Here is a 20,938-nt window from a genome sequence, read left to right on the forward strand (position 1 = left end):
CACCCCCACCACCAACCCCGATTGCGTGAAGTTCAGCCTGGCTTCCTCCTGCTTTAAAGCTTTGATTGCTAACCTCAAATGGGTACTTAGCAATGAGGCCTGGCACGCCCACCACAATTCCGCACTTCCTGAGCTTTCTGACTCTCAGGAGATGACGCCTTAGGACGCTCTTCTCTCTTCTGGCCTCCCAGCCACCCTCTCCATTCTCAGGAAGCTGCCCCGGGTCAGTTTCATAGAGAGCGGGAAGCAGAAAGAGCCGGTCCTGGGGCTCACACCGGTGCAAGCCACCAGCCTGGTGCATCTGAACCTGCCTGCTGTTGTTTCTGTCTGCACCACTGCTCTGGCTTCTGATTGGCCATGAGTCTATGAAGTGGACTTGTTCTTTCCTCTGCTGGGAGGGTCGGAAACTGTTTTGCTCAAGGTTTTCTAGAAGAACGGAATAGGATGAATATATGCTGTGAAATGAACTTATTAGATTGGTTTACATGAAGGGCTAGGTAATCCAGCCAGGCTCATAAGCAGGATAGAGAGAGAGAGAAAGAGTCCTATAGCCGCCAGTCCACAAGGCTGGATGCCTCAGTGGTCCCAGTGTGTTGCTGAAGGCTTGGAGGAGTGCTGGTTTTCAGTCCACGTTGGAGGACCAAAGAAGCGAGGCTCTGACTGCACCGAGGAGTGGAGGGAGGCAAAAACGCCAAACCAACCAAACAAGAACCAAACTAAGCCGGGTGTGGTGGCAACACGCCTTTAATCCCAGCACCCACCAGATAGTGATAAGTGATGGGTGGATGGGGTAGTAGGAGTTTCAGACACTGAGCAGGGAAGTTCTCACTGAAACACGCATGACAGGAGTGAGGGCATGGGATGGCAAAGCTTTCATGGACATGTCTGGGAAGGGCTGCCCAGGGAGGTAATGGCGAGCCATTACGATTGAGGTGGAGCTGTGTCCAAATCGTTCTGCAAGATGGAAAGTGGCCAGGATGACCTGAAGAGAACAAGAGGGAAAGACCAGGCTGGAGTGGGAAGGGATGTCACGGAAGGTCACTCACGCATGGCCTCTACACATGCTAAGGCTGTTACTTTGAGCTAAGTGGGAAGCCAGGTTTTTAAAAAAATTAAATAAAATGACTTTAATAGTGAGGTTAGTCAGAATTTACCACTGTCTCAAAAATGCCCTTTTTGAAGGAGTATCCACATTTTTTTATTATTACCACTTAAAGAAATAACTTGCACAAGGTAAAATAAAAATTTATAGTGTGTATAATATTAGTAATTATCATTTAGGGACACTAGGGGTACACTAAGAAAGGCCATCTGTACTTTTTATAAATTATTTTAATGAACAGTTATATAATGACAGTAAGTATCTCCCCTCTAGGAGTTTTAATTTATTTTTATTATATGCACATGTGTGTTTTCCTGGCATGTGTCTGTGTATCATGCGCATGCCTAGTGCCTTCAGAAGCCAGAACAGGGTGTTGAATCCCCTGGAACTGGAGATACAGCTGTGAGCTGCCATGCAGGTGCTGGGAGTTGAACCCAGGTCCTCTGGAAAAACAGTCAGTGCTCTTAACTCCTAAGCCATCCTCCAGCCCTCCCTTTAGGATTTAAACAAGAGTCACACACTGCCTTTAGTTGCCTGCCCCCCCCCTTTAAAAACAGCTTTATTGGGAGAAAATTCACAATTGTTTATTGCAGTCGTTTAAAATATGCAATTCTATGGCTTTTTACTATATCCATACAGTTGTGTAACCATCAGGCTTCATTATTAATCTTATTTTGAGTTCATTTACCACTCTGCAACCTTTGGTGAGCACCTCAGGTCCCTCAGTCCTGCACCCCCAACACTCAATCCCAGAAAAGTTTCTGTTCCCACGGATTTGTCTCCTGTGAACATCTCCCATGGATGAAGCAAATGCCATGTGGTCTTTCTTCCTTTGCTTGGCAGAATGCCTGCTGTTTGGTTGCTTATATCTTGCTTTTGAGACAGGTCTCACGCAGTTCTTGTTGGCCTCGAAATTACTATACAGCCAAGGATGACCTTAAACTTTTGATCTCCTTGCTCCAACCTCGAGAGCCTGCGATTACAGGCGAGCATCATTCCACCTGCCTTATTCTGTGCCAAGGTTCAAACCCAGGGCTCTCGTTCCATCTGTGGAGAGAGGAGCTGTGCTCCGTTCCTTCCTATGGCTGGCTAATGTTCCTGAGAGGTGTGCTGCTCCGTTCCTTCCTATGGCTGGCTAATGTTCCTGAGAGGTGCGCTGCTCCGTTCCTTCCTATGGCTGGCTAATGTTCCTGAGAGGTGCGCTGCTCCGTTCCTTCCTATGGCTGGCTAATGTTCCTGAGAGGTGCGCTGCTGCTCCATTCCTTCCTATGGCTGGCTAATGTTCCTGAGAGGTGCGCTGCTCCATTCCTTCCTATGGCTGGCTAATGTTCCTGAGAGGTGCGCTGCTCCATTCCTTCCTATGGCTGGCAAATGTTCCTGAGAGGTGCGCTGCTCCATTCCTTCCTATGGCTGGCTAATGTTCCTGAGAGGTGCGCTGCTCCATTCCTTCCTATGGCTGGCAAATGTTCCTAGGAGGTGTGCTGCTCCATTCCTTCCTATGGCTGGCTAATGTTCCTGAGAGGTGCGCTGCTCCATTCCTTCCTATGGCTGGCTAATGTTCCTGAGAGGTGTGCTGCTCCATTCCTTCCTATGGCTGGCTAATGTTCCTGAGAGGTGTGCTGCCCCAATCCTTCCTATGGCTGGCTAATGTTCCTGAGAGGTGCGCTGCTCCATTCCCTCCTATGGCTGGCAAATGTTCCTGAGAGGTGCATCGCTCCATTCCCTCCTATGGCTGGCAAATGTTCCTGAGAGGTGCACCGCTCCATTCCTTCCTAGGGCTGGCTAATGTTCCTGAGAGGTGCGCTGCCCCATTCCTTTCCCATGGCTGGCTAATGTTCCTGTGTGTGGATGTACATCATTCTTTTCATCAGTGGAGGCTCTGTAGAGGGTAGGGGAGTGACTCAGTGGCCTTCAACCAGGCCCACTCCAGCTGCTGCATGAAGGACCAGAGAACAACCAACTATGTTAAATGCTGCTTTTAAGGAAAATAAGAAGAGATCCAAGAATTGACCAGTAAGTGCTCAAATAGTTTAATGAAGAAAGGAATTTAATTAGCAGAAATATTCTTCTGTATAATTTATAAATGGCATTTTATGGGTTTATGGGATTTGTTGCATTTCCTTTGAATAATTAAATATGGAATACAGATATAATACTTAAATAATTAATAAGAATTTTAAGTGGAATGCTAGGCATGTAAAGGTACAGGAGTAATTGGAGAGTATCATTAATTTGTAGTGGTCTTTGGTATTTGGTAATGATTTTTTTTTTTACTTTTTTTTTGGTTTGTGGGGCTTTTACTCCTAGAATAGTTCTGCATTGAACATAACTCAACATTATGATAATTGTCCAAGATTTAATGCCAGTTGATTGTTTTGTGTGTATGTGTGTGTGTGTGTGTGTAAACAGATCAGGAAGATGTGAGCTCATTTTTTTGTGGTTATTTTGTCTGTTTGTTTGTTTGTTGCACCAAAATTTTACAATATTAAAAGGCTATTTCCTAGTTCAAGACCAGCCTGGGCTCTACAACGAGATCCTGTCTCCAAGCCAACAAGCAAACAAAGCGGTTGGGGGTGAAGCCCAGCCCCCTCCCCCCCCTTCTCTTTCTGAGACAGGGCTTCTCTGTGTAGCCTTGGCTGTCCTGGATTCACTTTGTAGTCTAGGCTGGCTGAAGCTCAGTTGTTAATAAATAAAACGATGTGGTATTGCAGACCAACACTTAGGATGTTGAGGCCGGAGGAACAGAAATTCAAGGTATTTTTCCCCTAAAAAAGCGAGTTCAGTGTCATCCTGGGCTACAAGAGCCCAGGTATCAAACACACAAATGGCTTCTGTCATTTGATGGGGCAAGAAACAAATGCATCTGCCTAGCTGAGGTTGGTGTCATCAATAACAGTAGTTAACAGGCCACTCAATCTGGGGCTCATGCCACTAGGAAGACCTGTAAATCACTGGGTCAGTGATTGCAGGGCCTTTAAAAGGCATTTTTTAGGACGGCTGGGTGGGTTCGGTGGTCGTGTTGGGGAACATTTCAGAAAATAACACAGGCTTTGGAACTTGACTGGCAGCTAGGCAGAGACTGCAGAGTCGGAGGCAGGCTCCGGCCCGGAATTTGGAGAGGATCCCTAGACGGCAGCGGGCGCGCGCGGTGCGCGTGTGAGCGAGGGCGAGCGGCGGGCGGGCGGGTTGTGCGCCGGGTATTGGCAGGCGGGCTGTGGAGGCTGGGCGGTTCCGACTGCCTGACGCCAGCGCGACCAGATCAATCCAGGCTCTGAGAGCGAGCGGGCGCACCACGGCAAGGCCAGGGCCGAGGCTCGGGGACGGCGGCTGGGAGCAGAGCGGAGCGGAGCGCGGGACCCGGCGCCCGGTCTCGTGCGTCCTCACTGATGGGCGCGCCGCCGAGCCGGTAAAGCCGAGCATACCCGAGCTGATTCCAGAGGGACTTGCCCTGTGCTGCACGGGGCACACAGGGACAGGGACCAGCTCCGGGGGGGGTGGGGAGGGGGTCGGGGACTGGCTCCCGGGGGCATCCGGGACGGGCTACTGGGAGGATTGGGGACGGGCTCCGGGAGGATTAGGGGCGGGCTCCAGAGGCGATCTGGGACGGGCCCCCGGGAGAATCCGGGACTGACTCGGGCACCCGCGCTAGGGGAATCTCGGGCGAGCTCCCGGACGCGGTGCCCCCCCCCCCAACCCCCATGATGGCGCCTCGCGGCCGCGAACCTGCCGCCAGATCTCCTCTCCCGTCTCCCCGCGCCTTTGTCGGGCGTGTCCAGCTCTCCCGGGACCCCTGTTTCGCATCGGGCCGCAGTCCCATTGTGTCCCCGCCCGGGCCTGCAGATCTTCGCGGGGACAGCGCTGCGCGCAACTAGGGTCTCCCTGGATGGAAGCGCGCGCGCCCTTCGGGGTCCCCACACAGCCTTGTTTTAGGGATCGAGGTTAAGGAAAGTTCGCAGCGCAGTTCCCTCGGATTTATTCAAAGGTCTGGCGGCCTCGCTTCTCCTCCCCCCCCCCCCTTCCGCCTACACCCCCTGCGTCGCCCAGTGTCGCCTCATTCCTTTCCCTTTACCGGATTCGATTGCCTCACTGCGCGTTCCGAGCGCCGGGAACAACTGTTCCCGTCCGGACCGTCTTTGTTAGTGTTTCTGTCGCGGGGTGGGGGCGGTGGGCGTGAGAGCGCGGGCCTGTGCGGCCGCTTTGCGGACTGCGTACGAAGGCTGCGGGGGACAGCGTCTTCCCGAGGTGCTTTGAGGAGCCAGGGGGTGGGGGTGGGGGGGAACCATCGCCGACTACATCCCGATCCGTGGTAGTCGGGGCTTTTGTTTATTCGGAGGTGCATGCGGTTTTTTGATTTTTGTTTTTTTTCTAAATGAACGTTACAAAATAATCCAGCCAAGAGCCCCAGCCTGTGCCACAGCCATCTGAGAGCATCGTTATAGAGTGCGTTTTGTCATCCCCCTATTCCCGTCTCTTTTTCCCTCTCTCTTGGGTTCTTGGGTGACATCTGAAGTTTTCAAAGCAGGGACCGGGACTGAAAGGAGTTGCTTGGTTTATGTAATGTCTTCCTGTTGCTGGAGTGGAATCACAGCATGCCCTTTACAACATCTCTCGCTCTAAGGGCCTGTGGTGTATAGCATGCCCACACCTCAGCACAATGAGAAAGCTGTTCCCTGACCAGGTTCATTTCTCATCATGTTTATAATTACCACTTTAAGTTGTACCGGAAGCAGGTGAGCTGTGCCGGAACAATTCACAAAGAGTCGAGGCAGGGGCGATGTTCACTGCCCTTGTTTTCAATTGGTGCAGATGTTTTTGCACCAGCCTTACTATAGTGTAGGTGTCGGGCCTGTATAGGCTGTATGACTTACGTGTTTGCCCCCCTCCTTCCCTGCTTTGCTCGTTTCAGTTACATATTTCTGTGAAGGTGAGGTGCCATTTGTGTAATTCTGCATTTCGTAGGAAACTGTAAACCAGGGTCCTGGAGAGATGATTTTTCCAAGTCTGGGGATGCCAGAGCCTTCCGAGGCCGATCCGGTTTCTTCGGTGGATAGGGATTTGCCCTTGCTTTAGTTTTGACCCTTGCAAGCATAGGTAGTAACCCTATACGGGTCTTCCCTTTGCGGTACCCTCTAGCTGTCTACCCTCGCAGAGATGGTGGTCTCTATTTTGGAGGAAATGACAGGGTTTTTTTTTAGGCGATTAAAAACATGCTAAACTCTTGTTCGTCTCGGGAGTTTAAATTCCTTCTCTGGTAAATTCCTGTGAACATGAAGAGGTAGCAAGTCTTGGGTTTCCCAGCCTCACATCTTAGTTAACAACGAAATTTCGGTTTCTACTCTTGATTCCCAGCGATTCTGGGCTCAAGATGAAATGCAGTGGGTGACGGGGAGATTGGAAGATGAATAAACCCCAATGTAATTAGATGAGCATAGTTAAGCTGCAGTCGCCTACATAATCAAGACCCAGTTGTGTGTGTATAAAGGATCTCATTTGTGTGGTCTTACGAGGCTAATGGAGGCATCTCCGAGACTTTATAAATAATGTAAGTTGTGTATAACGTAGAGTCCCCAGAGAGGCAGAGAGAGCATCATTACCAGCCTTTTCGGCCTGCTTGAGATCTTAAATTGATTTACAGCGCTGAACTGGTGCAAAATGATACATCAGGCTGACATGGGGTCAGCCCGTAAAAGTCTATGATGTCAGCCTATTAGTTCAGTCATCATAATTAAACCGTATTATAGGGGCAGCTAAGCAGGATATGGGTGGCGCGTGGATTTTGTTTATAATGGAAATGGGGAGATGGTCAGGAACCCCAGTGTTTCTCCAAGAGGGGAAAGTGTTTTGAGCTTTGATTTCTTAGGGGGGGGTAGAGGAGAGACAAAGTAAGTGATGGTGGCGCTGCATCCGGTTAAGGATGTAGCTTTTTCATTTGATGCTTTTGGGTAGTGATAAGGACCTTGGCAGGTCTGGTCAATGTATCCAATGGTTCTTAGGACAACACCAATTTTAACGTGGCCTTCTGGATCCCCTAAAATACCGGAGGACCGCATACTTCGTTGTTTCTGACCACTTATTAGCTGTGAGCTTGCACTGTGTTGATAAGTGAGTCAACATGGTACAGTTTTTAACAGGTCATAGGCGCAAGGCTTCTGCTGGAAACGTCACAGCCCCTAGGGCGGGGGAGACCCTCTCTTCTGCTTAAGTTTTTATGAAATGTATCCAATTTAAACACGCTGCCTAATAAGATAGAAATAATGTTGTCTATACAGCGAACCATTATTTATGATAGGATGTTGTCTTTAGCACCCACATTTCAAGCAGCCACATGTGGTGGCCACGTTGAATGGGATGTGCGTGGGATAGTCCTTTCCTCACAGAAAGTTCTAGACTCTACAATCTAGAGGGTTGACCCAGGACCTTCTTCTGTACAAATAACTATTCTTCAGAAAGGCGGTTTGGAGTGACAGATGAAGACAGTGGGTAAGATGCAGTTGGCTTCTCGGTAGATCTTATTTACTGTCATTCATTTCCATGATGTAGAGCAGTAGGGAGGTGGAAATTGTTGTGGTTTTATTTTTATTTTTATTTTTTTCCTTTCTGAGTTTTCACTGTGTGCCAGGCATTTTTATGGTGGTTATAACCAATTTAAGCTGGAGCACCCCAGAAGGTTGTTAGCCCCATCTTACAGGTAATGAAGCTGAGGCCGAGTGAATGCGTTGCTTCTGGCAGCACAGCTAGCAAGTTACGGTTTACACTCTATGCAGGGATGTGACGCAAGCAACCCAGTTCAACCGTGAGCCTCAGCCTTAACTCTGTTTTCTGTTTAGAACAGGGCTTCTTAAATTTTTTTTCCTCTTGAACTCTCATGCCCAAGAAGTTTTTCTGTGACCCTGAATATACAGGTATTTGAAATAGGTCTACAATTCAAATACTCACTGTTAATAAATCATAAAGGAATATGCATTGTGAAAGGCTGATGACCCGAGTTTGACTCTAGAACCTACACGGTAGAAGGAGAGAAATGAATCCCACAGGTTGCCTCTGACCTCCCTAAATAAATTAAATATAAAGACATCTTGAATTTATTTAAAGATAATTCTTTGGTATACATCTAATTTCACCACTTACTAAAGAGGAAAGTAAATTGGCTAATTAACCAGATGGATGGTCTTGTTTGTTCATTTTACATTAAAACTGGCATGATGGCGCACACCTTTAATCCCAGTACTGGGGAGGCAGAGGCAGGCGTATCTCTGAGTTCGGAGGCCAGCCTGGTCTACAGAGGGAGTCTAGGACAGCCAGAGCTGTTACACAGAGAAACCCTGTCTTGAAAAAAACAAAAACAACTGGCTGGCTATTTGACAGTGCAGGGCATGGAGCTCTGACCGATGCTTTGACTTTCTAATTTGTCAGTGCTGAGAATGCCACTTCAACCTAGAGGTGTGGTGCGGAGTGGCGGAAGTGTGTTTAGGCCTGTTTTAGAGATTATTGGGGATCTAACCTACTACTACCAAGTCACATTCGTTAGACATTTTATAAGCTCCAACATCGATTTTTTTTTAATTTTAATTTTTTAGAATCAAACATTCTAACACAACACAACACTGGGATACTAGATTTTAATACATGCTGAGGGGTGCTGTAGGGAAACACCGAAAGTTTTGTTTTCCAGAATTAAACTATTACTTTAAAGAAAAAAAAAATCCAAAACCCAAGCATTGATTTGTGTGTGTGAAGGGGGTGAGTGCACAACGCAGGAAGGCTAAGGACAACCTGATGCGGTCTGCTCTGTCCTTCACTTTATGGGCTCCAGGAATCACGCACAGGTTAGCAGGCCTGGCGGTAGATAGGCGCCTTTACCCACCGAGCCTTCTTGCTGTACCAAGGCATTGCCGTTCTATACGAGTTGAAATTTTGTCTGTAGTAAAAAATCAAAAAACAAAACCACATACACCACACACACACACACACACACACACACACACACACACACACACACTGCATTTCATAACATATGATAGTCTCAAATTTGAGCTGATGCCCTTGGTGTTTCTGTGTGGCATGAGGGTATGGGCAGTGCGAAGCATGCACATTTGCATGTTCCAGTCCAAAACTGCAGTGACGTACTATGATGCAGCAGAGGATGCCAGAAACACCTCGGATTCATTATGCGTTTGGTTTTGAATCATTTGGCTGATGCGTGCTGCCCATTTTCTTTGAGACCCTCAGGTTCACTTCCGCTGGGATTTGGAATGCCCAGTAGGCTTTGTGGGCAGGGCTCTGCTTTCCATTTTAGGCCTTTTGTCAGATTCATTTTGTGTCTTCCTCTTTCGGGGGTGGCCTTCTATCACTACCCCTGTTTAAAAGAGAGAAACTCATGTTCATACTTTTTTAGTTTTTCGAGACGGCGTTTGTCTGTGCATCCCTGGCTATCCTGGACTTGCGTTGTAGACCAGGCTGGCTTTGAACTCAGGGATCTGCCTGCCTTTGCCTCCCAGGTGCTGGGATTAAAGGAGTGCGCCACTTGGCCTTCATGTAGCTGTGATGCTATTGAAGAAAGTTGCGGCTATTGAAGGAAGTCTAGGTTATCTGTCTTGTCAGAATTGCTCTGCTTCCCCTGAGCAGCTAAACAGAGTTGTTTGAGATAAGAATAAGAGTTCATTTAGAATTCCTTGGGGTCTTTTTTTTTTTTTTTTTAAGGATGGGTGTCAGCTTTGGTAGAGAGCCTCACAGTTCACTTGTTCTTAACTCTTTTGGAGGAAGGGTCAGAGCTGGTTAAGGGTCTGACGACAGCGTCTGTTCCTACATCTTTTTTTTTTTCCTGTTTTCCCATCCAGATATCTTGATGTGCACTGGTGAGTTGGTGCGTGAGGCTGTGTGCTTCCGGGCGGAGTACACTGTTTGACTTTAAGACTGTCTTGCCAAGTGCTTCAGAGACCACAGATGCTTATTGTTAAGCATTGCCTTTTAAAGAGTTTCTAATCCGATTGGTTTCCACCAAGTTGGGCACTCTGAGGCCAAGCGAAGTTACCTGGCTTGTGTTATGTATTCCATCGAACTGATTGAAAGAGAAAGGCAGACCTGAAGCCTCTGATTACAGAAGGCTCGTTTATTTGTTTTTTCCTGTTGCGATCGGTGTTCCCGGGGGGCATCAGGTGAGCATATCCTGGATCATTGTGGGGAGGGGAAGAAAGAAGAATTTTTTTGCCATAATGATGTTTTTATACCTAGCGTTGTTTGAGCTAAGGAGCAATTAAACCTGACAACCATGGAGAAATGCTTGCTTTATACAGATTAAAATTGATTTTTTTTTCATTCTAGAAATTGAAAAGAAAAACCCCATGTCTGATTTTACCAGTGGGATCTTATTAGAAATGGGTGACCTGAAGTTGTACAAAGTACAAGTTAAATCAAACAGTCATGACATACCTAGAAAATACATGAGGTTCTCTTTTTCACTCTCGGACCACTATACTCCTTGCTGAAAGCTGAAGTTGGGAGTCTTTAGGGAAAGGAGTAGGCGGGTAATAAGAGAGAGTGGAAAGGCATGGGAAGAAAAAGGGCAATTTAACTATAAAATGGTGGGAGAAATAAAAGTCAAAATGATGTTGAGATTGGTGAAATGTCTTGGGTATTTCTGTGGTCTTATAATTTTGGTACCAAGATTGCAGGATATGTTTCGGAAACTCCTAGGCACGTCTCTTCTGCAGTGCAGCCTTTTCAGTCCGTGGTCCTTTTTGCCGTTATCTGGTTGTAGACATATTTAGTTGAATCTAGCTATCAGTGATCTGATTTGTAGCAAAAACGCATGAAGTCTTTTCAGCAATTACCTAGCTCTGCAATTGCTTCCTTTAAGGAAAGAGATGGAGCTAGGAAGCGTAATACTGTAACTACTTCAGGTCCAAACCAGGCTTCCAGGGCTGGGCTGAGAAGGGGCACAGCTAGTCCACAAACCACCCTCGCAGAGCATCTCCAGGGCGTTCATTTGCATAAAGGTTGCTGTCCTTCCCTCGAGAAGAGCTTAAACTTCCCGAACAGTTCACACTTCGGTGCCTACATCCGTTTTGGGGGAGGCTCGGAAACTGCCACATTTGGATAGTGTAGCCACTCAGCTTTGTACTCTTCCATTATAAACTAAAACCAAGGCTTGAGGAATGGGAGGAGAGCGCCAGCCCCCCTCAGGCTCCAGGGGTGTTGCCTGCTGAGCCTCTCCTGTCTCTTTTCTGTGTGGTTCCTAGCGTCTGAGATGTTTCTCTTTGAAGAACCACATCTGTGGTGTGGGAAATCAGTGGTAGTGGCTGTTCCTCCTCTTCCTCCTCTTCCTCCCCCTCATTATTATTGCTATCAGAGACACGCCTGAATTGAAAGAAAACACCTAACACATAACCCTTAATTAAACACCCATATGTTTCTTAGCTCAGGGTATCAAAGTATCTTCATGGTCATATTTGGGAAGGAGAGACATGTTGGTTCAGAAACACGTTCTTACACACCAACGTTTTGAATGCTTTCTTTACTTAGTTTTCCTTAATTTTAGGGCTCCCTTGCTATATTTTTTTTTCTTACAATCTCAGGTAGGTTTAGGGCCTAGCTGTTGAAACTGTCCGTTCTTCCTGCTGTTTGCAGGATGTGTGGGTTCTTTATTGTCTGTGGTTTCTTTACTGTGTGCCTATGCAGAGGAGAAGTATTTCAGACCTGTACAGCCATTTTCCCTTTCAGTTTCAAACACCACAAGAAGAAGAAAAAAAAAACTAGCTAATTATCTTCAGCTACTATTATTAGGCATTAAATTAAGTCATCCATTTAGTTAAATGTAAGTTCTTTTATTTGTTTACATTGAAAGAAAACTTTTTTTTAATGGAAAAGGGATCTGAGCCTCTTATTTGGTTTTTGGTGAAATGTTGTAGTTAGTGTATGCTTCATTCACCCATGTTTTTTTTTTTTTTTTAACAATTACAGTAATTGATGAGAAGACATATAAAAATGAAAGAAAAAGAATGATCAATGCTATAAGAATTGTTACAGAGCAGAATTTAGTCTTGCCGCTCATGTAGGACTCGTGTGGGGTGGAAGTACACGGGGCCCGTGTGGGTAGTAGGGAGCACAGCAGATCAGCAAGCGTGTGCTCCTGCTCCTGAAGCAGCCCCGTCCAGTGGAAATTCTGCTGCGGTGTGTTGTCCTCATCCACCTCCCAAGCCCTTAGCCGTGGGTGACCGTCGAGCACTGTATGTGGACAATGCAACCTGAGGGGTGGCCTTGATTCATGCCCGTTGATATGTGCGGCAGGGTTTTCACTAACAGTATATGGCTGCCAAATTGAGCCGCACACACTTAACTCATCAGTGAGCTGAGCTGTCTGACCTTGGTGGCCATTCCTGACAGAGCCTGAGAGAGGGCCTGGGCGGTGAGCGGGAGTTGAGATGTACATCTGAGGGCTTGCTGTGTGCCGGAAGGCAGAAGCATTGGGAAGTCACTGGAAAAGAAAAACTTGGTCATGAGCTTGGACTTGGGCTGGGTAGATGCTGTATGCAGCATTTTTTTTTTCCCTTTAAGCTTTGTTTTATAGCCCGGCACGTTGATGCATACCTGTAATCCCAGTACTCTGGGAGGCAGAGGCCGGTGGATTTCTGTGAGTTCGAGGCCAGTCTGGTCTACAGAGTGAGTCCAGGCCAGCCAAGGCTACACAGAGAAACCCTGTCTCAAAAACAACCAACCAAGAAGAAGCAACTGTACAAAAAATGTAATGCGGGAGGAGTAGAGAAGCCGGGATTCCATGAGACTCCAAAGTAGGCGCAGAGAGGGTGTGTGCCTGTCACTTGGGTTAGAGGGGAAAGGGCGTAATCAAGGGGATGTAGTTGGGGGAGAGAATGAGTGTATTAAGAAATGAGATCTACGGGACTGGAGAGATGGCTCAGAGGTTAAGGGCACACTGACTGCTCTTCCAGAGGTCGTGAGTTCAGTTCCCAGCAACCACATGGTGGCTCACAACCATCTCTGAGGTGGTCTGATTTCCTCTTCTGGTCTGCAGGTGTACATGCAGGCAGAGCATTGCATGCATAATAAATAAATAAATAAATAAATAAAATTTAAAAAGAGAAATGAGAACTAGATTCTTATACCCTGCTAGTCTCTTATTTATTTATTTTTAAATATGAGACTGTATAGAGAGGTTGAGGAAAAAGGCTAAGAGAGCAATTAAAGTGTGATTGTGATCTAGAGCACAGATGACAAAGTACTGACACCTGTAATGACTGGGCGAGAACCGGGTTATAGGAAGAAACACCCCCATCAGAGCGCACACCAGCTTGTCCCCAAACTGCTGTTCACCTGTGTTTAAGACCATGCCCCAAACACACGCACATTGTAACTTTTGGAAAACTATTACTAGCGTGTGATTCTTCCTCACTAGGAAAAAAAAACAGAGCCAGTGGTGCAACCTAAGGATGAAAGAGATGCGTGTCTGTAGTTCATCTCATTCGAGGCCTTATGTCATGTTCTGCTGAGGAAAACCACCTGCCTAGTTAAAGACAGCGGTTTGGGAAGGATACTCTCTGTATAGCTTGGAGAAACTAAAACGGTGTGAAAATGTAGGAGTTGCATCTCTTCAGGGCCAAGCGCAGAGCACATGACAGGCTCAGTGCCGGACCAGCCACCCTAGGAGCATTCGGCTCTGGTAATAAACCGATGGTTTCTACAGCTGAGAACGTTAACGAGGGCAGTGCCTCGCCCAGTCTAGTTGAGGGAGTGCCCAGGTGAGGAGTCCGATGGACTAGGAAGAGCTCAGCGTTGGGAATCATAAAGAAATGGTGGGAAACCATTGTAGTAATTGAACTACAGGTGTAGTAATTGAACTGAGCGGTGATCCCCTTTAAAAATGTTCTACATAAATTACATTGCTCAAAGCCTTTAAGATTTAGTATTCTGAGTTTCTCCAAACCCTTTTGAGTTGCCCTCCCACTCCATACTGGGATTAAATCTATGTCTTCTGCTTATTTGTTCCTTTTACACCATTGACGACTACTGTTAATTTTTCTTTCCCACTCTGACAACGCATAATTAATTGATACGGATTCTGGGATAGATTCTTACCGTCTTGGATGGGAAGAAGTTGGCATCTGGCAATCCGAGGGCGTTGCTAGTAGGTAACGGCTGAGCCTTCTATATATGGCTCCACGGGCAAAGGCCAGAGGAAGAAAGGTTTTATTGACATGACAAATGTCCTGTCAACGGGTATGCACCAAGTGTGCGGATAACCCGACAGCAGGTCTCAGCAGTGTTACCTCTGCCATTAAGAACCTTCTAGACGCAACAGGAGGCAAGCAGAGGTTGCAGGGAGGTGTACGATCCTTGTAAGCTCCACCCACTTCCTCCACAGTAGCCTGTTTCTTCCATGACAGGTCTTGGGGCTAGGGGTCACCTCACTAGAAGTTCACGTTTCTGGCCCTGTTAGGGTTCCTGCACGTGCACACTGCTCAGTCAGCTGGCAGCAGTAATGAGCCTTGCAGACACCAGTCTGCGCTAGCACATTTTGAAGTGGGCTCCTCTTCTACCTGCGCTGTGATATTTGATTTCACAGTGGCGTTCGCTCCTTTATGTGAGATCCAATGATGTTTTTGAATATGGCTTTGATTGTCAAGACAGACTGGTCAAAGCAAGAAAGCACCCCTGCCCCCCATGTCACAAAATCTCAGAAGGCATCCAAATTTAATCTCCTGATTTTTTTTTTTTTGTTATGGATAATAGTGGCCAGGGATGTAAATTGGCTTTTTAAAAAATAGATTTTATAAATTTATTCATATTACATCTCAATTGTTATCCTATCCCTTGTACCCTCCCATTTCTCCCTCCCTCTCATTTTCCCCTTACTCCCCTCCCCTATGACTGTGACTGAGGGGGACCTCCTCCCCCTGTATATGCTCATAGGGTATCAAGTCTCTTCTTGGTAGCCTGCTATCCTTCCTCTGAGTGCCACCAGGCCTCCCCATCCAGAGTACGTGTGAAAGTCAGACCCTACTCTCCACTCAACTGTGGAGAATGTCCTGCCCATCGGCTAGATCAGGGTAGGGGTTCGAAGTTTACTGCACACATTGTCCTTGGCTGGTGCCATGGTTTGCGCAGGACCCCTGGGCCCAGATCTGCCCATCATAATGTTCTTGTAGGTTTCTGGGTCCTTCTGGATCCTTCTATTTCCCCTAAACCGGCTTTTCATACACTGCCCAGAGGGGGTCGGCTGGTGGTAGACAGGCTGCTGACCCGACTAGATCAAATTCTGCCTTGCCCCAGCATAAGGTGCCTGCATAGCTACTGGACCGAATTTGTTCATCTTCTCACCTTTGCCTTTAAGTGGCCTGAAAAATATTTCCTTGCTCGGCCTGAGGCTTTTTAAGTCAGAACGATAAGTGACATGAAGAGGGACATGAATTGGTGTGCACTGGCCAGATGTGTCACTCAAACACTTTGAGCTGAGTTGGACAGGAAGACTGAATGTTGAGATGCTAATTTTGTCAATTATAGTGGCTTTTCTGCTGTGTGTGTGTGTGTGTGTGTGTGTGTAGGTCTACAGACAGCTTTTGGGAGTCAGTTCTTACCTCCCACCTTGTTTGAGGCATTACCGTATTTGAGGTAATTGATGTTTCTGTCCTTTTTTGCAGGGTGGGGGGGTGGTAGGGGGTGGTAGGGGGTGGTGGCGGTGATTGGCTTTTGGTTGGTTTGGTTTTTTGAGACAGGGTTTCTCTGTGTAGCCTTGGCTGTCCTAGACTCACTTTGTAGACCAGGCTGGCTTTGAACTCAGCCATCCATCTGCCTCTGCCTCCTGAGTGCTGGCTTGATGTTTCTGTCTATGCACTGCTTACTCCAATATAGCTGGTCTGTGGGCTTCCGAGCAATCCTCCTGCCTCCACTTCTCACCATGAGAATGCTGGGGTTGTGGGTGCACACTACCACATTTTGCTTTTTACTTGGGTTCCGGAGATGAAGCCTGCCAGGCAAGCACTTTTACCCGCCGAGCCATGTCCCTGGCCTGGTAGCTTTTCTTTTGGAAATTAGACATGACCCCTCATCCAAGCTCAGGCCAGTTGGTGGTATGTGGCCTGCTGTCTCATCTGTTACAGCTTCCTGTTTTGTAGTTGCCCCTTACAGGCTCTGCAGTCTCCACTAATGAATAACAGCCTGTTGTGTTTAGATAGTTTGTTTAGTTTGCCCAAGTTTGAAGGAATCTTTGGTAGATTTTAAATGTCTTTTTGCTAATTGAAAAAAAAAAACTTATCCAAATGATTGGCACAGAAAGTAGATGCCGTTTATTTGTTCTTGAAGAGAGTGTCATCAGATTGTCTGGGATGAGATGGTCCATGCTTCAGGAAAACCTCCTTCCTAGAGGGCACCATCTTGTGTGGGTTTTTTAAGTCAGCATGAGCCAACTCAACCAACACTCTCTGCATTTCTGCTTGGCCTCCTGCGCGAGGCTGTGCCGTGTGAGAGGGAGACAAAGTGTGTAGTTTCAGTCCAGCTGGTAGGAAGGTTGCACGGTAAGTAACAGGAGAGGCTGCGTTATAAGCTGTTGTTTAATATTATGTGGCTGAGTTTAAAGGCTGTTCACGTATGCCTGGCATAGTCTCTCAAAAACCAAGGGATTGGGAAGGAAATTTGATACAATTGGTAGGGTGTTCTAAAGTGTGTGTGTGTGTGTGTGTGTGTGTGTGTGTGTGTGTGTGTGTGTGCGCATACCATGTTGTGCCTCTGGAAGTCAGAGGACAGCATGAAAGGGTTGGTTTTCTTCTTCCTCTATGTGACTCCAGGAGATTGAGGTTAGGTCACCAGGTGTGGAGGCAAACACCTTTACCCGTCTCGAACCATCTTACCTATCTGGGAAACTGGTTCCTGCCCCCCTAAGTTCTCTAGCAAGTTTCAGGAATGCCTAAAATGTATATTTATACTTCAGCACATCTTATTCAGTTCGATAAAGTTGGGATAAAGGATCATGAACACAGGACTTGGACGGAGGGAGCTTGTAACCGCGGGGAACAGCACAAACCTGCTCATCAAGTCTGGCCTCTGTTGTAATTCCTTTTATTTCGGTTATCATGTTAAGGCCGAGTTCCTTGAGGGTATGCACGGTGTCTTCGTGATCTCTGTGTGAAAGCATCGTGGTTCCCACTTTGTCTGTTCCTCAGGGTCTCATCAACTCGCTCCATAACTGGAGTACCTGGCCCCTCCATAGGGAGCCCCACACAGGCAGCAGTCTCCCCCCCCCCCCCCACGCACTGGCTACGTTCAGAGTGCGTTCTTCCATTTTGATGTTTTTTTAAAAAAATGTGTTAGGAAATGTGCCGGTTGTGTTGTAAGTGCCTTGTGGGTATGAACCATACCTGGCTTTCATGCTTGGTAGCTCGTCGCAGGGTGTGGGATAAGTCTTGAAGCACATTGGTTAAACACTGAGGACTCTTGCTCTGTTTTTCTTTAAGGAGAGAGGAGACAGAAAGAATGTGGAGCTGGATAGATCGTTTCACAGCTTTTAAGAGCACAGGAAAAAAAACAAAACAAAACAAAACAAAACAGCACTTACTGCTCTTCCAGAGTATCCAAATTTAGTTCCCAGCGCCTGCATCAGGGAATTCAGTCACCTGTAACGTGCGCTCTAGGGGATCCAGCGCCCTCTCTTGGTCTTCGTAGGCAGTGCACTCGTGTGCACGTACACATACACATATTTAAAGAGAAAGGATGTGTGTATTGAACATCATTCCCTCTACCCTAGCCGGAACCAGAAACCCCTCAATTTGAAGAATTAGCAGGGCAGTGAAGTAAAGCTCTGGAGGCCCCAGGTGCTTACACTGCAAAGAAAACAGGAGGTGAGGTGTGGAAGAACAGTGCGTCGTCACCTGGCAACAGTCTGGGGCCAGAGCGCGGGATTGCAGCTGACTTGTAGGAGCTAGAGGCCAAGGATGCATCTCAACTGCTGTCCTGTTGGGCTGGGAAAATCTTGGAACAGGGAGGGCAGGGAGAGGAGGACGTGGAGGCAGGAGGATAACGGAAGTAGTGTCACTGGCTGGTGCCTGGCGTACCGCTTTCTCTCCACTCTCCCACTCCCCCCCCACCCCCACCCCCCACTTCTTGAGAGTACAGACAGCATTGGGACATGCAGCTGTGTCTGTGCAAGGCTGTTACAGTATTTTTATCTTACTAAAATAAGATGCTTGGAAAAAAATTCTTGGCTAAATTTTCTTCACTTCTGTGCTTGCTCAATTGGAAAAGTATTATCCCAGGAACAGGAAGTGAGCCAAGTAATTTTTTTTGGTACTTTTATATTTTTAATAAAGGACCTGGAAAATAAAGATTTCAAATTATATGTATATGTGTGTGGGTGTGGGTGGGTGCATGTGTGTCATGGTGTAGAGGACAACTTTCAGGAGCTAGTTCTTTCCTTCCATGTTGGTCTCTGGGATCATGATTGGCAGCAAGCCCTCTAGCTGCTGACTAGTATTGCTAGCAGAGAAAATGAATTTCTAAGAGGGAGTTCAGTGTCCCACGGGCGGCTAAGAGGAGGATGCCAAGAGCGGCGCCGCTGTGTGGACCGTCGTCGGTGTGGCGGTCCCTGGTCTCGCTTCGCTCTTCCTCGAAGCCCTGCAGATCGATGTGAACAGAACTTGGTCACGGCCATCCTGATCCAGCCTGGCATCTGTCCGTGCTCTAAGGAGATGGAGCCGTACCAAGAAGGAAAACGACAGCGACAGAAACACGTTAGGAAAGGCAGGGCTTGGCGGGATTAAGATAAAAGACAAAGCAAACCCTTCTGCTTCGTGCATCAAGCAAAAGGAGCTGTTGTTGAGGAAGGAGGGGTGGCCGCCCCCCCCCCCCCGACAGTGTCCCTCGGCCCACCGGCCACTCAGGTCTTAGTTTTGCAGCCTCCAAAGTAACGCAGACCGTACGAGATTCCCATTGGGACGAAGGGAATTGGTGTCCGTGGCTGGCTGAGGGTCCATTAACCTCCTCTGGGTTTCCACCATAAGGGGCGCACAGCTTAGGTTACGCAGGCAAGATGGTGGCCACGAAGAAAACGACAGCACTGCCTGTTCGGCTTGCACGGGTGTGTTCCTCCGTAGATAAGTAGCCCAGAAACGGCCGTGTGCGGGTCTCCAGTGTCCTCCCTATGTGGTGCAGGCTTCCTTTTTCATTCTTGTTTTTTTGTTGTTGTTGTTTGTTTGTTTGTTTCCTTGCTTTTGGGTCAGTGGTGCGCCCTTTAGGGATTTGTTCAGATAGGAGTTAGTGGACGCTAACACTGTCCAGTGCTTGAGCAGAGATACTGGAGAGAAACGGTTTGTGTGTACTAAGTGTTACAGGGTTACTGTGTAGGACAAGACTTACTCCGAGGCAGAAAGGCCTAGACTGTGGGACAGCCAGACCATTTGGTCTGTTTGTGTATAGCTAAAAGCTTAATTTTTCTAAATATAGGTGGAGGGGACGCTCACTAATGGGACAGAAGCCACCACTCTCTCATGTCCCTCCTGAAGTGGCCACGTGCATCAGCTCGTTCATGTATGGAAGGTGTTAAGGACTGTCGTTTATTCTGTGGGAGAGGGAAGTCCAAAGTTCATTCTCCACAGTCGGTTTTCCCAACTCGGAGACTGACTCTAGAAAAGAGACCGTCTGCTGTTGAAGATGTTTGGGTAACAGAAGATTTCCCCCTCTTTTCTTGATGATAATTGCATGTGCTGAGAATCTTGGTGTTGGTGAGCTGCTGGCGGAAAGAGGATTTAATGGGAAACAAACGTACCTCTCTATAATAGGCTGCCGTTGTGTAAAACTGAATTTTTGATCCTATAGCTGAACTGTTTAATTAAGAGGATCCGTTTGCACCCCCTGTTTATCTAGGCAAGATCGTGGATTCTAAACTGGGCGCAGGGATGCGAGCGTTTCTCTGAAGGTCCCTTTTGAGTGCTTCTTCAATTCCTTTCCTCTTTTATGTGTGTGAAAAAAATCAATTGCAGCAACCTGTTGGTCACAGCGCTGTCTGTCTTTGAAGCTGTGCACAATGAACCCTTTACCTACGTTCAGCTTTTATTATTAGGGTTTTAAACGTGATGCGAATCCGAATCTGGTCAGTGAAGTGGTTGGCTCCCGCAGCCCCAGCTCAGACCTGAAGGCCACTCACCACCAACTTTCAGTTTTGTTTGTTTCCACCGACGTTTGCAGCGCTCACATGCCCTCTGTGCACAGGTAGCTTTTGGGTTTTTTTTTTTTTTTTTTTTTGCTTTTGGTTTTTTTTAAAAGAGTTTTTAAAGAGGTTTCGAGGGAGAGACGTGGATTTGTAGCACCTTTTAACTGAGAAATTCATTTTCTCATGTGATTCATATGTATCTTTTTTTTTTTTTTTGTATATTTAGCAGTAACCACGCGTACCCAGTGTATTAAATCTGGTATTATTAGACGTCTGTGTTCTTGTTTGTTTGTTTTTTTTTTTGCGACAGGGTTTTTGTGTGTCACCCTGGCTGTCCTGGACTCACTTTGTAGACCAGGCTGGCCTCGAATTCACAGCGCTCTGCCTGCTGCCTCTGTCTGTGTTCTTTAGGCCAGGATACGAGCACAGGTCTTCACTCGTGTTCACCTGACGAACCTGCTTTCTTTCCTTCAGCTCTCTCAGCTCTCGTGCATTTCTGTCGCATCCTTTGCCACCTCTAGACCATTTCCCCCCACCCTCCTGAAAGACTGCAGTTTTGAGGGGCTCCTTCCATCCCTCTCAGCCACTCAGGGTCTCACTGTGCGTTGGTCACCTCTCTCCTGACTCAGGTTTGAGACTCCTTCTCCCGTACTCAGTCTCTTGGTCACCATAATGAACTGGCTTTT

The 20,938-nt window shown here is 47.3% G+C and overlaps 1 protein-coding gene across 2 annotated transcripts in view; it reads left to right on the forward strand.

Moving 5' to 3' along the window:
• The first annotated feature begins 4,273 nt into the window (after window positions 1-4,273).
• SMAD1 (SMAD family member 1) overlaps window positions 4,274-20,938 on the forward strand; it is a 67,595-nt gene continuing 50,930 nt past the window's right edge. For both annotated transcript variants that reach the window (XM_084757527.1, XM_084757526.1), the window contains exon 1: window positions 4,274-4,508. The gene's annotated coding sequence lies outside the window, so the exon portion shown is untranslated. The remainder of the gene's footprint in view (window positions 4,509-20,938) is intronic.

The sequence above is a fragment of the Acomys minous genome (genome assembly GCF_964271855.1).
Source record: "Acomys minous genome assembly, chromosome: 14".
NCBI classification, from domain to species: Eukaryota; Metazoa; Chordata; class Mammalia; order Rodentia; family Muridae; genus Acomys; species Acomys minous.